Below are 14928 nucleotides of genomic sequence, written 5' to 3'. Positions count from 1 at the left end.
CATTGATCCTAACGATACATATGTCGATCCATTCTTGTATGAAATGTACATCACGTTATAGTGATATCGTAAACATATTTTTCGTAGTGTACTTAGGAACAATGCTATGTGATGCCACTTCAAATTTTGTCAAGGGGTGAAAGGTTGAGTTCCATCGCTTCCCGCGATATCACTTCGGGGTGGGGTCAAATGATATCACCTCCTGTGATGTCATCAGAGGTCAAGGGTCGTGTGATGTCACTTCCGCTACACCTGGCATTTTGGTGAAATGACATCCCTGGTCATGCGTGCAAAAGTACAAGTTAACTTCAGACTGACTACAGCAGCGGGCTAAACCAAGAACTTCTGCTGCTTGCTCATGCGTGCCCCGCGCCTGTGCATTTAGAACGTACCCAGGCCGGGGAACTGCACATTCCCCTGCGCAGTGCACTGCTGCCCAGCCTCATCTTCCAGAACGAAGGAGAAGCCAGGCAGCGACGACTGCTCCTGCTGAGAGTGACTGACAGACAGCGTTTGTTAATATCGAGGGAGACAGAGTGAGACTCGGACTGCGACTCGACCTCTTGAGACCTGTGCTACCGTACTTAAGGCAAGTCAAATGGCCCCTTCTGCCAGGTGCAGTGCAGGCCGGCATATGGAGGATTTATTAGGGGGAATGTGCCAACGTCCTATTTATACAGTTTCTATACACCAGAGCACTATTCTGGGAAGGACTCCATTGTTTGGAAAATTAAGCTATTTGTTTATGTTGAAGCTCATAATGGGGTGCATTGTGCAGTGTGGTCTTCCCGATAATGAAGGCATTCGTGAGGACAACAAAAGTGGGTGTGAAATGCAAGTTGCCTCAGCCTGTAACCAGAGCAAATGGATGTGCTCACACGTCTGTGGATTCATTTGAAGCAGTTGAACGAACTACGGTACTGTGGTGGCTGTGGCTGAGGGGAGCTGTGCGTCGCAGGGAGCGGTTGCCCCGTGTTCGGGGGGGGGGCTTGTTTAGGCTCTGCAGAGCTCGAATTCGGATTTAGGAACCATAAGTGTAGTGTGAGGTCAAAGCATCACCTCCGCCACGCCACCTGCGCCTTGTGGGAATTAAAAAGCCATGATAGGGAGATGACCGTTTGGAAATCGTGTCGACTACAAAGAATAGTCTGCATTACTTGAATGCAGAAATGCGAAAATTACTTAGACCTGCACTGCAGGCAAATGTGTAAATACTACAAAGACCTGACCCCACAGCTCAACACCCCGAAAATAAGTGCAGGCCAGTCACGTACGTTGTGCTACTTACCTGGTGACAGTGACCTGAGACAGCACTGTATGGCTTTGTTAGCAGGCCTCTTTCCTCCATGGACCTGCGTGTCAGTGCACATTCATGTCCATGATTCGTTGCAGTTTGCTTTCCCTTGTGTTGTGTGTTTGCCTCCCAGAGGTCCCTATGGTATATGCAGTATTAATGCTGTTGCTGTGAGAAGAAGCATGTTGCCATCTTCCCTTCAGTTCCCTTATCACATCCAGAACAGTGCACTAGTTTATGGAAGTTCAAGTGGCTTATAATCCCATTACCCACTTGCCCCCCTCAACCCCTTCCTGGGTCCATACCTGGACTTCATAACCACAGAGTGATGAGTGTATGTATACTGACACGGCATACAATGCAGGTGAGGCAAACATGTGATTTCAGTACAGTGCGGTGCAGGCCGGTATGGAGGGGGCAGCATCCGGCAAGCAGCAAACAACATTATAATGTAAATAATAAATACAAGCATGTGTGCACAGCACTGGCTGGGCCTTGCCTCAACAGTGACCTGGAGAAGACCCCAAAATGAGGTACGACAATGGAACATGACTAATATTTGTAGAAAATCACCCAAGGATATCGAGGGTGCTCTGCAGACTGAGGAGAAAGTGCTGAGTAAGTGTACAGATGAGAGTTGTGGGGTTTTGGCCATGGGGGAATGGAAAGTGAGGGACTGGGGTGCAGTAGAAAGAGGGAATGAAAAGTGAAAAAGGGTTGAAAGGGTGCAGAGGACAGAAAAAGAGAGAAGCAAGGGAGGGGAGAGATGGGAACAAGAACGGAGGGCAGATGAAAGATGGGGATGGTTTGCAGCACGGAGTGACCAGTGTGCGCAGGGGAGAGAGGGGTCCAGGAAAGACCAGAACACAGGCAGAGTGGTGTAGGGCAGAAATGGCATAGGATGTGCTTCGGGTTTAGATAAAGCCATTGTTTTAGGGATGTTTGCACGGCACTGGCTTCTCATTTCATCTCTAAAATTCAGGACATCCTGTCCTCTCCTCCTCTCCCCTTCCTCCCTCTACTCCCTGCTCTTCCTCTGACCCTTCTTCGGCCACCTCTCTCCCTCCTTCTCTGCCTTTCCCCTCTTCTCCCCAGATGAGGTTTCTAGGCAAATCCGATCTATGAAAATCTCATCAAAACAGGGTCATCGCTTTTCCTCCAAAGCCATCAAGGACCACATTGACTCCCTGGCTCCTGCCCTGGCTGACTTCTGCAACCACTCCTTCACCACTGGAGTCTTCCCTTCAACCCTGAAGCACCCCCTTGTGCACCTTCTCCTTAAGAAACGCTCTGCCGACCCGTCTTGCTCGGCTAACTATCGCCCAATCTCCATCACTCCTTTCCTGGGCAAACTCTTGTAAAAGCTTGCCATCTCCCAGCTCAATCTTCACACTGAATGTGTTGGTTGTCTCCATGATCATCAGTCTGGCTTCAAAGGTGCCAGAAGCATGGAAACTGCTCTCCTGAACATCTGTGAAGACCTACTCTCCAACCTTGATTCCAACACCCCCTGTGTCCTCATCTTACTTGATCTCTCTTCTGCCTTTGACACAGTCATCCATGCCATCCTGCTCAACCGTCTCTGTGATAACCTAGGGATCACCAGTCAGTCCCTGGAATGGCTGACTTCTTTCCTCTCTGATTGACCCTCCCAGGTTCAACTTGAGTCCTTCCTCTCCTCTAGCTCTATCTCCATCTCTACATGTGGTGTTCCCAGGGGTCTAACCTCTCCCTGGCTGTTCAACCAATACCTGGCACTTATTGCCCACTGCATTACCGCGCTCTGCCCCAACTTCCAGTGCTATGCAGATGACACTCAGCTCACTTTCAGGCTACCCTCAGCCACCTCTTCTCCCTCTTTCATCTCTGACTGTCTGCCCGCAAAACAAGAGTGGTGTGCCGCCAATGATCTCTGCCTTAATTCCAGTAAGACCGAGATTCGCCTCATCAGCCCACCCGCTACCCTCCTTTCCTTTCAATCTCTGGCTGGCCTCTCTTGGCCCTCTTCCTGCTCCCACCTGTGAGGCCAAAAATCTCAGCGTCATCTTTGACTCCACACTCTCCTTCTCTCCTCACATCTCTAACGCTACTAAGAAGTCTCACTACCAGCTGCAACTCCTCAGAGGTATTCTTCCATTTCTCTCCTTCCCCCATAAGCTCACTGTCTCCAGAGCTCTGGTTCTCTCTAGGCTGGACCGTTGCAACAGCCTCTTTCTAAATCTGCCTGCTACTCTCCGCCCTCTACAACTCATCCAGAACAGGACTGCGAGACTTGTCCTTGGCCTCAAGCCCAGGGATCATATCTCTCCAGGACTGAAATCTCTGCATTGGCTCCCAGTGGCTGTGAGGATTAAGTTCAAAACTCTCTGCATTGTCCATAAGGTCTTATGGGGTCTGGGGCCTCATTACCTTCAACTCTCTCTTCCTAAATACCTTCCTTCTCAAGCTCTTCACTCACCCGCCTCCAAGTCCCTCAGAATCAGCCGCTCCTCCAAGCAATGAGTTGGTGGTAGATAACTTTCTTTGGCTGGGGCCTCCCTCTGGAACAGCCTCCCTGCCTCCCGGAAACTTGAGGAGAATCATCTCCGGTTCTGGAAGCACCTCAAAACCTTTCTCTTTGCTTCTGCTTTTTCTCCTCCTCTCCCCTGCTGTCTTCCTGGCTGATACTGAAACTGCACTGGTTACCTGGCCACCCTCTGATCTCAGACCCAGGCCCACTCCGCTGCCAGTCACACTCCTGCACTGCCTTCCTGGCAACCCCGCACTTAGGGACTGTTTTCTGTATCCCTACAGTCCCACTACCAGTACTTGAGACCTGTTGTCTGCACTTACCCTTGCATTTGCCACTTTCTGGCCTTACTTTTACTTTGTTTATTTATCTCATTATCCCATGTACTGCACTGTCCCCTCCCCATACCCCCTCTGCACTTTCCTACTTCCCCCTCCCATGCACTTGCGCGATCTGAATGACACCTGGCCTAGTAGGATTGTTGTTTGTCTTCCCTCTGTTCCCCCTCCCTTGCATCGTCACGCCTTGAAACACTTGTGTATAGGCGTGTTATAAATGCCATATCATATCATATCATACTACAAAGCCCTGTGTAGTTAATAACTTAATTGGAGCTTGGAACATACTACTGGTGTAATACAAATGTCTTATCCAGGGATGCCTTCAGCCACTCTATTAGCACTTTGCATTTCCTATTTCCTTCACTGAAGTCCTGCTAAAAACCAGCAATGGCAAGTGTTTGCTTGTGTATACGTATTGAGCATTTGCCAGGCACTGCCATTAAATGTCCAGACACTTGAACCATGTTGCAGCTGCTACCTTCAGAGGGTACCTAATACCACTATGGCGGTGCCTGGCAAGTGCCTTCTCCATGCCTACATTAAAACCCAAACGGTTGGCGTTGGCAACGCTTGTTTTAAAAGAGGGATGCAACTGAATTTCTGGTACCCACCACAATCTGAATAATGAGTTTTAGACAAGTTTTAATAGAGGCCACCATAAGCCATCTGGGTGACTCAGAAAAAAATAAAGCAGAGCCTTGTGATTCTCAACAGCACTTGATCCGCTATCCATGTAAATCCAGTGAATACCCTGGTGCTGAGGTATGATTGCAGCTCATACACTGCTGTAAAGGGGCACACTCATGTCCCATCATTGAGGGTTCAAGTGGAATAGGATAGGATGGGCTGGCGAAACTCCATAAAGCATCTGCACTTAAATCGCATGTGAGAGTATTATAAAAGATCTCTCTAAAGGTCCATTGCTTGGAGACCCGGAGAAACACAAGAAGTGAAATGGATCATCACACCAACTCAAGTGGAAGTGAAAAACAAGGCCCGTGGGGGGAATGTTATTAAGACCAAAGTATTTTCATACATTTGGGTAAGCTCCTGTACAATCTACTGCATATGACAGTGACGGGGTAAAGATGCAAAGCAGTATCTGCGAGCAGGCAATTCCTTACTCTCCCTGCCCAAGTCCCCAAGGTGTCCCCTGTCCCCCCCAGATTTTATGGGTCTCCTACGCCCCTGAGTGCAGACAGCAGGTGACCAAAGTGCAGGTAGGGGTACTGTAACAGACCCAAGTGCAAGGGTTACCAGGGAGGCAGTGCAGGTGTGCAATTGGTGGGGGGGGGCGGGGATCTGGGCCAGAGATCAGAGGGTAGCCAGGTGCCAGTGCAGTTTCATTTTCAGCAAGAAATTCAGCAGGGGAGAGGAAGAGAGGAGGCAGAAGCAAAGAGGAAAGTCTTCAGGTCAGGTGCTTCCGGAACCAGTGATGGTTCTCCTCAAGTTTCAAAGAGGCAGGGAGGCTGTTCCAGGGGGAGGCCCCAGCCGAAGAAAGAGATCTACCACCAACTTGTGCTTGGAGAAGCGACTGACCCTGAGGGAGTTGGAGGCGGAGAAGTGAAGAGCTTTAGTAGAAAGATATTTTCGAAGAGAGAGTTGGAGGTATTGAGGCCCCAGGCCCCAGAAGGCCTTGTGGACAATGCAGAGGGTCTTGAACTTAATCCTTGCAGCCACAGGGAGCCAGTACAGAAATTTCAGTGCTTGAGAGATACGATCCTTGGGCTTGAGGCCAAGGACAAGTCTTGCAGTCCTGGTCTGGATGAATTGCAGAGGGCAGAGAATAGAAGAAGGCAGATTTAGAAAGAGGCTGTTGCAGTAGTCCAGCCTAGAGAGAACCAGAGCTCTCGAGACTGTGATCTTCTGGGGGAAGGAGAGGAAAGGAAGAATACCTCTGAGGAGGTGCAGTTGGTAGTGTGACTTCTTAGAGACGTCAGAGAGGTGAGAAGAAAAGGAGAGTGTGGAGTTGAAGTTGACCCCGAGGTTCTTAGCCTCAAATGTGGGAGCTGGTGAATGACGGAAAGGCGGAAGCTGGTGTGCGGATGAGGAGAATCCGCGTCTTACTGGGATTAAGGCAGAGATCATTGGTGACACACCACTCCCGGATAGCAGACAGACAGTCAGAGATGAGAGAAGGAGAAGAGGTGGCAGAAGGGAGCCTGAAAACTAGCTGAGTGTCATCCGCGTAGCACTGATAGGTGGGGCAGAGAGCGGCAATGCGGTGGGCAAGAGATGCCAGGTATTGGTTAAACAGCCAGGGAGAGAGGTTAGACCCCTGGGGAACACCACAGGTAGGGAGAGGGATAAGGAGAGGAAGGACCCTAGTTGGACCTGGGAGGGTTGATCGGAGAGGAAAGAGGTCTGCCAGGCCAGGGCCTGATCGGTGATACCCAGGTTATTAGTAGAGCAACATCTTATGGAAAACAGGTTTGTGTATCAACTGGCCTAGTCTCTATTGTTTACAAATATTTGTGTAAAAAAAGATTCACATTGGTGTGCCCATGTACTGGTGATCATTCTTGAGATGTAGATTTTTATTACCACCTATATCTTTGTGCATGTCACTGGGGTGTTGGTAGGTCTGGAAAAGATCTGGGTCTATGCTAATGTTTTGCTTGTTGGGACTCGGGGCTAGTTAGCCTTTTGGTTGTAGCCCCTGAGCTTCTTTCATAGGCTACAACCAAAAAACCCGGGGCTATAACCCCCCACCCTGCCTAGTGACACCTCTGAACACTCATGTTATTTTCAGGGACGTCATTTAGGGGTCGCCAGAGGTCGCAACTGCGACCTCTGAGTTCTCCCTTGCAACCTCTAGAGAAAAAAAAGAAAAAAAAGGAAAAACAAGTTGTTTTTTGTAATGCAAGCTCATGGGCTGTGGTTAGCACCATGTGCCTCTTTAGTTCTGGAGCAACTGGCTTTCTTGTTAAAGCCCCTTAAAAAAAAGAAGAAAAGGAGTGACACAAGGTAACACTTTCAGAACTGACCGTAAATAAGAAAGAATAGGAATACCAAATAATGTGTCTTTCTGGAATTCTATACAATAATTGCTAGACTCATGAAAGGTTTATTTCAGGCACACTTCAGGGGGTGAATCACTGATTTAGTCTGTTCTTAAACGCCTCAATTTAGCCGTTCATCCATCTGAGGTCGATAAATGAGTACCAACACAGGTTGGGTGATATTGGGTGTATATTTTTTCTATATAAAGCGCTTAAGCGTAAGTGCTATACAATAACACATCATTATCATTTGGTCATGGACATCTGCTTGCATTCACAGTAATTTGGTAATATGGGCCTATACACACTGATCTTAACGATACATATGGCGATCCATTCTTGTATGAAATGTACATCACATTATAGTGATATTGTAACCATATTTTCGTAGTGTACAATGCTATGTGATAGCACGTCCTGTTTTGTCAACGGGAGAAAGGTTGCGTTCCAACGCATCCCGCGATTTCAATTTGGGGTGGGTTCAAATAACATCACTTCCTCTGATGTCACCAGGGGTCAAGGGTTATGTGATGTCACTTCCGCTACCTCTGGCATTTTGGTGAAATGACGTCCCTGGTTATTATTATGGAGCTTTTAGCTCCCTCGCACACTCCTGTGTCAAATTCTGATGTGTAGGTGAAAGAGCGATGCAATTACAGGACACTTATCTACGTGTTCTGTTGTTTTCATGAATATCTGTTCCCTAAGAAGTTTATTTTATACATTTTAGATGTCTGTCCTAAAGGTTTTTTGAAAGTGAAAGGATTTCAGAGCATTTGTTGTATGTGCTGTTAAGCCAAAGGCCTTCTACGTGCCAATGACGTTTGGGAACTGAAAGGAAACACTTTAAGGTCAAGGCAACCCTTCCCACGCGCTTCCCACGAGCTGCACTCGTTTTGCCCAAGCACGTGAACGCCCGAGTAGTGCAAACGAACAACACATGTAGGGTAACAGGCTGCTTGCGTTTTTCTTTTCTGCAGCGCGGCATCGAGAACATGTGAAACATTTTTGGGAAATGGCTTCGGCAGAGCAAAACGGCACAGCAACACGAGCGCTCGCTGCAGAGAATGTGGCCTTAGCGGCAGGCAGGCTCGGATGTTTCACCAATATGGATTTTGCTGTGTTTTTTTTTCTTCTCTCGCTTGCTAGATTTTTAACAGTTAGGTGGAATGATTATGGAATTATCATTTTTGTAAATTGTAGATATTACTTGTCGTGTCATGTTATGCATTTGTAAACTAAACAATGTAAATGAATGCCAGCGTCGGTCTGGTTCTGCTGTGTTTTACTCTTGTCATTGAGACCCTCCTCCCAAGTGGCAAATGCGTTATATGGAATCATAAATATTGTATAAGAAGATTGAAAATGTTAGGTTGCATGGCTCACAACATGTATCTATCTAATACACGGTGGAATATGCACCCTAATGTACAGCTGTTCAAGTGATGGCTGTCCTTCATATTATAGAGTAGGCGTAAAAGGGCAGAATTGTGAAGCATTGACAAGTGGGCGGTGTAATTTTATTGGGAAGTACAGGTGTACCTCCCAACATATGTAGTAACGTGCAGAATGCTGGTGTCGAACAATGACGTCAAGCAGGAAATGCACAAGTTGCATTCATTGTCTGTCTGTACTGTACTGTACCCTTGCAAAAACCAGAGATCGTTTTTGAAGTGTTCACATTACTTTGCATTCTGTTTCATCAAGTCTTTGTTTCAAGACTGGGCAAATAAAACTACTATCATACTCGTTTTGCTGTAGGTATTCCAGAAGGTTATATATGTGTCTAGTTGGTTCATTATGTGGTTTGGGTACTCTCTCCATGAAGTGGATGGATATTAATAGTCAAACACATACTTTTTTCAGCAGTAACTGCTGTTCAGTATTGCTCAGTGCAGAACACAATCATTTTAGCACTTTGTAACTGCTGCTAGGCCCTCTATAGAGCACATTGTTTTGGGGCAATGTTGCTTTGCTGTGCGTTTGCTCTGCTCAAGCTATTATACAGGTGTTCTCGAAGCTACAGTCTCTTTTTTTTATTTTGTATTGGTCTATGGTTAAAAAAAATAACCTTTAGCAATTTAAGATAATCAACAAAACTAAGAACAGTCATTACAAATAAGCATAAACATCTGTGTTTATTTATTTGTAAGAAAGAACAGAACACATTTAAACGTCTCAAAGGGTAGCAAAATAATTCCTATACACAGAGGAAAAAATAAAAATACAAGTGGCTACATCGAACATCAAACCCAAACATCTTCCCCATATTAGTTGTGAAATACAGAAGGCAAGAAAAAACGAATCAGAAATTACAATGAAGACAGGCGATCGTCAACACATCCAAGCTTCCGACTTTAAAAGCCAGTTACCACCACTATAGTGGATGTAATTCTACCCTCCAGGCAACAGTTCCCCCTTGTCACCCACTGAGAACAATCGCAAAAATATTTTCAAAAAATTCCACCTTAAGCCCTGTACAGCCAGACAAAACAGTGAGAGACATTTCTACTGGGCTCTCGCCTCCAGGGTAACAAAGCCCAACTCAAATCTTATAGCCTGGAGAGGGAACGAAACAGGGATTGGATGTGCTCCTTTCCAAATCAACACCTCAAGACTAGGCAGGTATTCCAAGATCAATAGGGGGTATATTTCCATCCCATATAGAATCTCAGGTATCTCTTTACCCTCATAATATCGAATGCAAGGTAGAAGTGAAAATGTACCAAATCTTGAGTCAACTGTACACAGTTGGTTGGCTAAAGCTGTGGCGCATGATTTGATCCAGCTCCACAATTGGGGTTTATATGGTTTTGAGGTTATCAAAAAGCCCAGGAACACAAGAGCATCAACCCTCTCAAACGGATCAGTTCCAATCCTCCATCGAAAGGTCAAAGGATTTTTACAATGTGAGCACTCTGTCACTTTAGTTTTAGTTGGATTGATCTTGAGGGAATTTACTTTCACAAAACTAGAAAAGCCTTCGATTAAATGTTAAATCAAAAATCAAAAAGTCATCGGCATAAACTATCGATAATGGCCTCAAGTTGTGCAATTTAGGAGTCACCAAGGCGACAGGTTCAAGATAATCACTGATGTCTGCCATATATAAATTAAACAGTCAGGGCGCTAATACACAGCCATGCCTGACTCCGTGAAAGGTGGACATTTGGTGAGACAATGACCCCATGTGATTCAAGCAGACTAAGATATCAGAGTTTTCACAAAGCCCAATTATCATTTGCGAAAGACCAATCGGGATACCCACGTTTTTAAGATTGAACCACAGTACATTGCGGTCCACGGCATCAAATGCTGCAGTGAGATTTATGGATGCCATATAAATCGAAACTAATTTTGCCACTCGTACCAGGTCTTGGATACATTTTAACATTAGGCCATTCAGTGGTGTGCCCATAAGTCTCCTAAAACCAATCTGCCATTTCTCGATTCTCCCATCTCAGACACCCACAGCTCAAGTTGTTGGTGTAAAATACTAACAAATACTTTGCTGTCCATGTCTAAAGTGGTGATTGAGCGGTAGATAATTGGGTCGGATCTTACTCCCTTTTTATATATGGGCACAATATACGCCGACGCCCAAAACTTCGGAAATTATAAGGAGTTAACTACACTTTGGTCATGGATTTTTACCCCAAATCTCTCTGCATTTTTCACTGGTCGAGCAGCGGTTGAGCAAGAGTGTTCAAAGCCTTGTGTTTTGTGCTGTTCGAGCAATGTCAAAATGCATGTCTTATTGGAAAGGAGCATGTGAAACATGGAGAGTTCTGTTTTGGCCTCAACTTCAAACTAGGACTGAGGACCGAGGTGGGAATTACCATGTGAAGCACAGGTACATCTGCTAGTTATCAATATAAAACAAATGACTTCCCATTGTAGGTGATACAGGCCCTGTCTGGTTATTTGAGTCCACTATCTTCAGTCCTTCAATGCTCTCAAGGCCCATCAGGGATAGAACATGCAGCTGAGATGAGAGTTTGCAGCACACACTTTTTGCTCACTGTACCTTTCACAGATGGGAAATATCCATTTGCATATTAGTCTTTGTCCAACCCACATGGGCAGTCCAGCACCGAAATATTATGGCAATTTCTCTCTGAACAAGAGTACCAATTGCAACCCCATACACGTGTTTCAGCCTTGTTGGGTCTCATCAGTGAGGTGAAGCTGTGCCTCTCCGAGCACAGTGAGCAGGATTGCCCCCAGGTAACTCAGGGTGACCAACTCCAAGTTCCTTGCAAATATTTCAAAAAAAGGTACCAGGCGCTCCTCTCAAGAAAGTACATGGCATGATAATCTTTTCTGAGATGAGAGTTTGCAGCACACACTTTTTGCTCACTGTACCTTTCACAGATGGGAAATAACCATTTGCATATCAGTCTTTTTCCCGCCCACATGGGCAGTCCAGCATGAAATGCTATGGCAATTCCTCTCTGAACAAGAGTACCAACAGCAACCCCATACACGTGTTTCAGCCTTGTTGGGCCTCATCGGTGAGGTGAAGCTGTGCCTCTCTGAGCACAGTGAGCAGGAGTCCACATCTGGTTGCCCCCAGGTAACTCAGGGTGACCAACCCCAAGTTCCTTGCAAATATTTCAAAAAACACCATGGAACCTACCCACATGCCAAATTTCAGTGTAGCATGTTGGGAAGTATGCTGAACATTTCGAACAGACACACACATATCCATATATGGCCGAGGTAAGCATTACAGACTGCTTATGTTTTGTACTTTTTACATTGTCTCCACCATGGAACCTACCCCCATGGCACATTTTGGGTTTCTAGCCTGTTGGGAAAAATGCTGAAAACTTCAAAGGGACACACACACATATCCACATATGCAGGAGTAAGCGTTGCAAACCTCTAATCTTTTATACTTTTTCCATTGTCTACAAAATGGACCATACCCGCATGCCAAATTTCAAGGATTATAGCATGTTGGAAAGTATACTGAACATTTTCAACAGACACACACATATCCACATATGGCAAGGTGAAGGATTACAGGCCTCTAAAAAAATATATAGAAAAAAGGACATTGTATACTTTGTAGATTGTCTACACCACAAAACTACCCACCTACCAAATTTCAGGGTTGTAGCATGTTGGGTAGTATGCTGAACATTTTGAATCAACACACACATATCCACATATGGCAGGGGTAAGCATTGCAGACCGCTTAAAAACATTTTGTAAAATTAATATTTTATAATTTGTACTTTGTCGCCACCATGGAAACCTACCCACATGCTGAATTTCAGGTCTGTAGTATGTTGGGAAGTATGCTGAACATTTTGAACAGACACACACACACCTTTCGACTTATGACAGGGGTAAGCATTGCAGACCGCTTACATTTCTTTCAGAAAAATGTATATTTTATACTTTTGACATTGTCTCTACCATGGAACCTACCTTGTTATGTCAGGTTTGTAGTATGTTGGGAAGTATGCTGAACATTTAAAAAATATGCAAACGCATATCGAAATATGGCAGAGGTAGGCATTTCAATTCACTTATCTTTTGTATGTTTTACATTGTGTACACCAGGGAACCTACCCACATGCCAAATTTCATGGTTGTAGTATGTTGGGAAGTATGCTGAACTGTAACGGTTTATTGAGAAGCCACCCTCAACACAGGGAGTTCCTTCCCTCCCCACTCAAGTGGTTATTCAACAAACGGTTTAACAGATTCTTTTTTAGCCCTATTGAGACACATATCCTGCCCCTGGATCCCTCTCCCCTGAGCTAACAATGAGCCAAGAACCAGACTGGTTTACGGGAAATATATTGGTATTTATCTACATTAACAGTAATAGAAATTAGCAAAATATTGAAAACACCACTTTATCCGTGGCACAACAGAATCAACTTCTCTCAGCATAGATACATTACAAAAGTGAGTTAAAAAGAAGACAAGCACAATTTTACAATTTCTGCCAATTTGGCGTCACAAAATAATTACACTGATCAATAATATAATTTCGCCCAAACCTTTGGTTGAAAACAAACACAGGGTGATTTATCGCTTTGTTTTTCAGACCCGCCCTTGCTTTGCTCTATGTTGTGAAGTCAGACTGAAACATTGGAATGCTTTGGGGGATTTAGGATTTCAGACTCTTGTTACTGAAAGGCCTGTGTTGAGGAAGATGGATAAAAAGGGTGGACTGATTTAAGAACAAAGACACCCCTCTTCCTTAAAGAAGTTAGTGTCAGCTGGACAACAAGGAAAGCCCAATTAAATGATAGGCTATAGTTTTCAGCGCACACTGGGAAGTAAGCTTTGTTAATTTTGAATTTTAACAACATTCACCCCGTGTTCCGCCGAATGGGGAATTAATAAATTAATATTGTTGGTTACATAGGCTAAGGATCTATACAGTTTTGAACCCTCTCCCCCGACCCACTATAAACCCCACCCACAATAAAAGAAATGCTTCAAGGCAAGCAGAATCCCCCCACCTTTCAGTTTTCCAGGGCTTAGTTCTACTTACATAGCAGGAACTCTGGAAAGATAGGACAGGGGTCTGGTCACTCCACTCTCAAATGTGGCCTCCCGCTCTCCACCACAGGACCCAGTCAGCTTTGAGGCCTTCCTAGAAATAGACAGCTACACCCAGATGCATTCTCAGCGATCTCTGCTGGTGTCTCCTTACAGTTGTCAGATGGTAAGTTTCAGCAGCCTTCCTGATGGTCTGAACATTTCAATTGGACACACACACACACACATTCACATATGGCAAGGGTAAGCATTGCAAACCTCTAATCTTTTATACTTTGACATTTTCTACACAATGTAACCTACCCACATGCCATATTTCAGGGTTGAAGCATTTTTGGAAGTATGATGAAAATTTCGACCAGACACACACACACATATCCACATATTGCAGGGGTAAGTATTGCAGACCACTTAAAAAATAAATGTGTATTTTATACTTATTACATTGTTTCCACCATGGAACTTAAATGCATGCCAAATTTCTGGTTTGTAGTATGTTGGGAGGTATGCTGAAAATGTCAAACAAACATATATCCACATATGGCAGTGGTTATCATTACAAACCGCTTCTCTTTTATACTTTTTACATTGTTTAAACATTGGAAGCTACCAACAAGCCGAATTTCAGGGTTGTAGCATGTTGGGAAGTATGCTGAACATTTCAAACATACACAAACATATATCGACATATGGCAAGGTTAAGCACTGCAAATCGCTTAAAAAAAGAATAGAAAAATGTATATGGTTTACTTTTATATGGTGTTTGAACCAGCGAGTACAGGATGACAAGCGAGAATCTCTTTCAGTTTATTCTAAAAATAATCTTTATTCAATTTAATACAGAGATCTCTATATGTTTTAAAACAATTCTCCAAATTCATTTACCCGTTTCTAATACCCATTAATCATCAATCATCTATTTACATTCACAGTACAACTCACACACATACTACTCTCAGTCAGTCGTCTGTTCCCATATTATACACTTTAGCAGCAAAGGCTCTTTTCAGTTCATCAGTGACATCGTACATTTTAGACACTGTTATAATGTTTGTTATATATTTTTTCAACCCTCTCATAGTTACATGTGTTGTTCACTGGTCAATCTCATTTTGAGCAGTTTCTTATCATCAACATATGTTGCAGTCTTTTTGCAGGCACTATGGGTGCAGCCCTCAAATACTCAACCTTCTTCAGGATGTTGAACAAAGATCTTATTATATCTTTGTCGTAGACTGATATGAGCCACTCCAC

This window comes from Ambystoma mexicanum, chromosome 7q (genome assembly GCF_040938575.1).
Source record: "Ambystoma mexicanum isolate Mex_15411 chromosome 7q, UKY_AmexF1_1, whole genome shotgun sequence".
Taxonomy (NCBI): domain Eukaryota; kingdom Metazoa; phylum Chordata; class Amphibia; order Caudata; family Ambystomatidae; genus Ambystoma; species Ambystoma mexicanum.
This window is presented reverse-complemented; position numbering follows the sequence as displayed.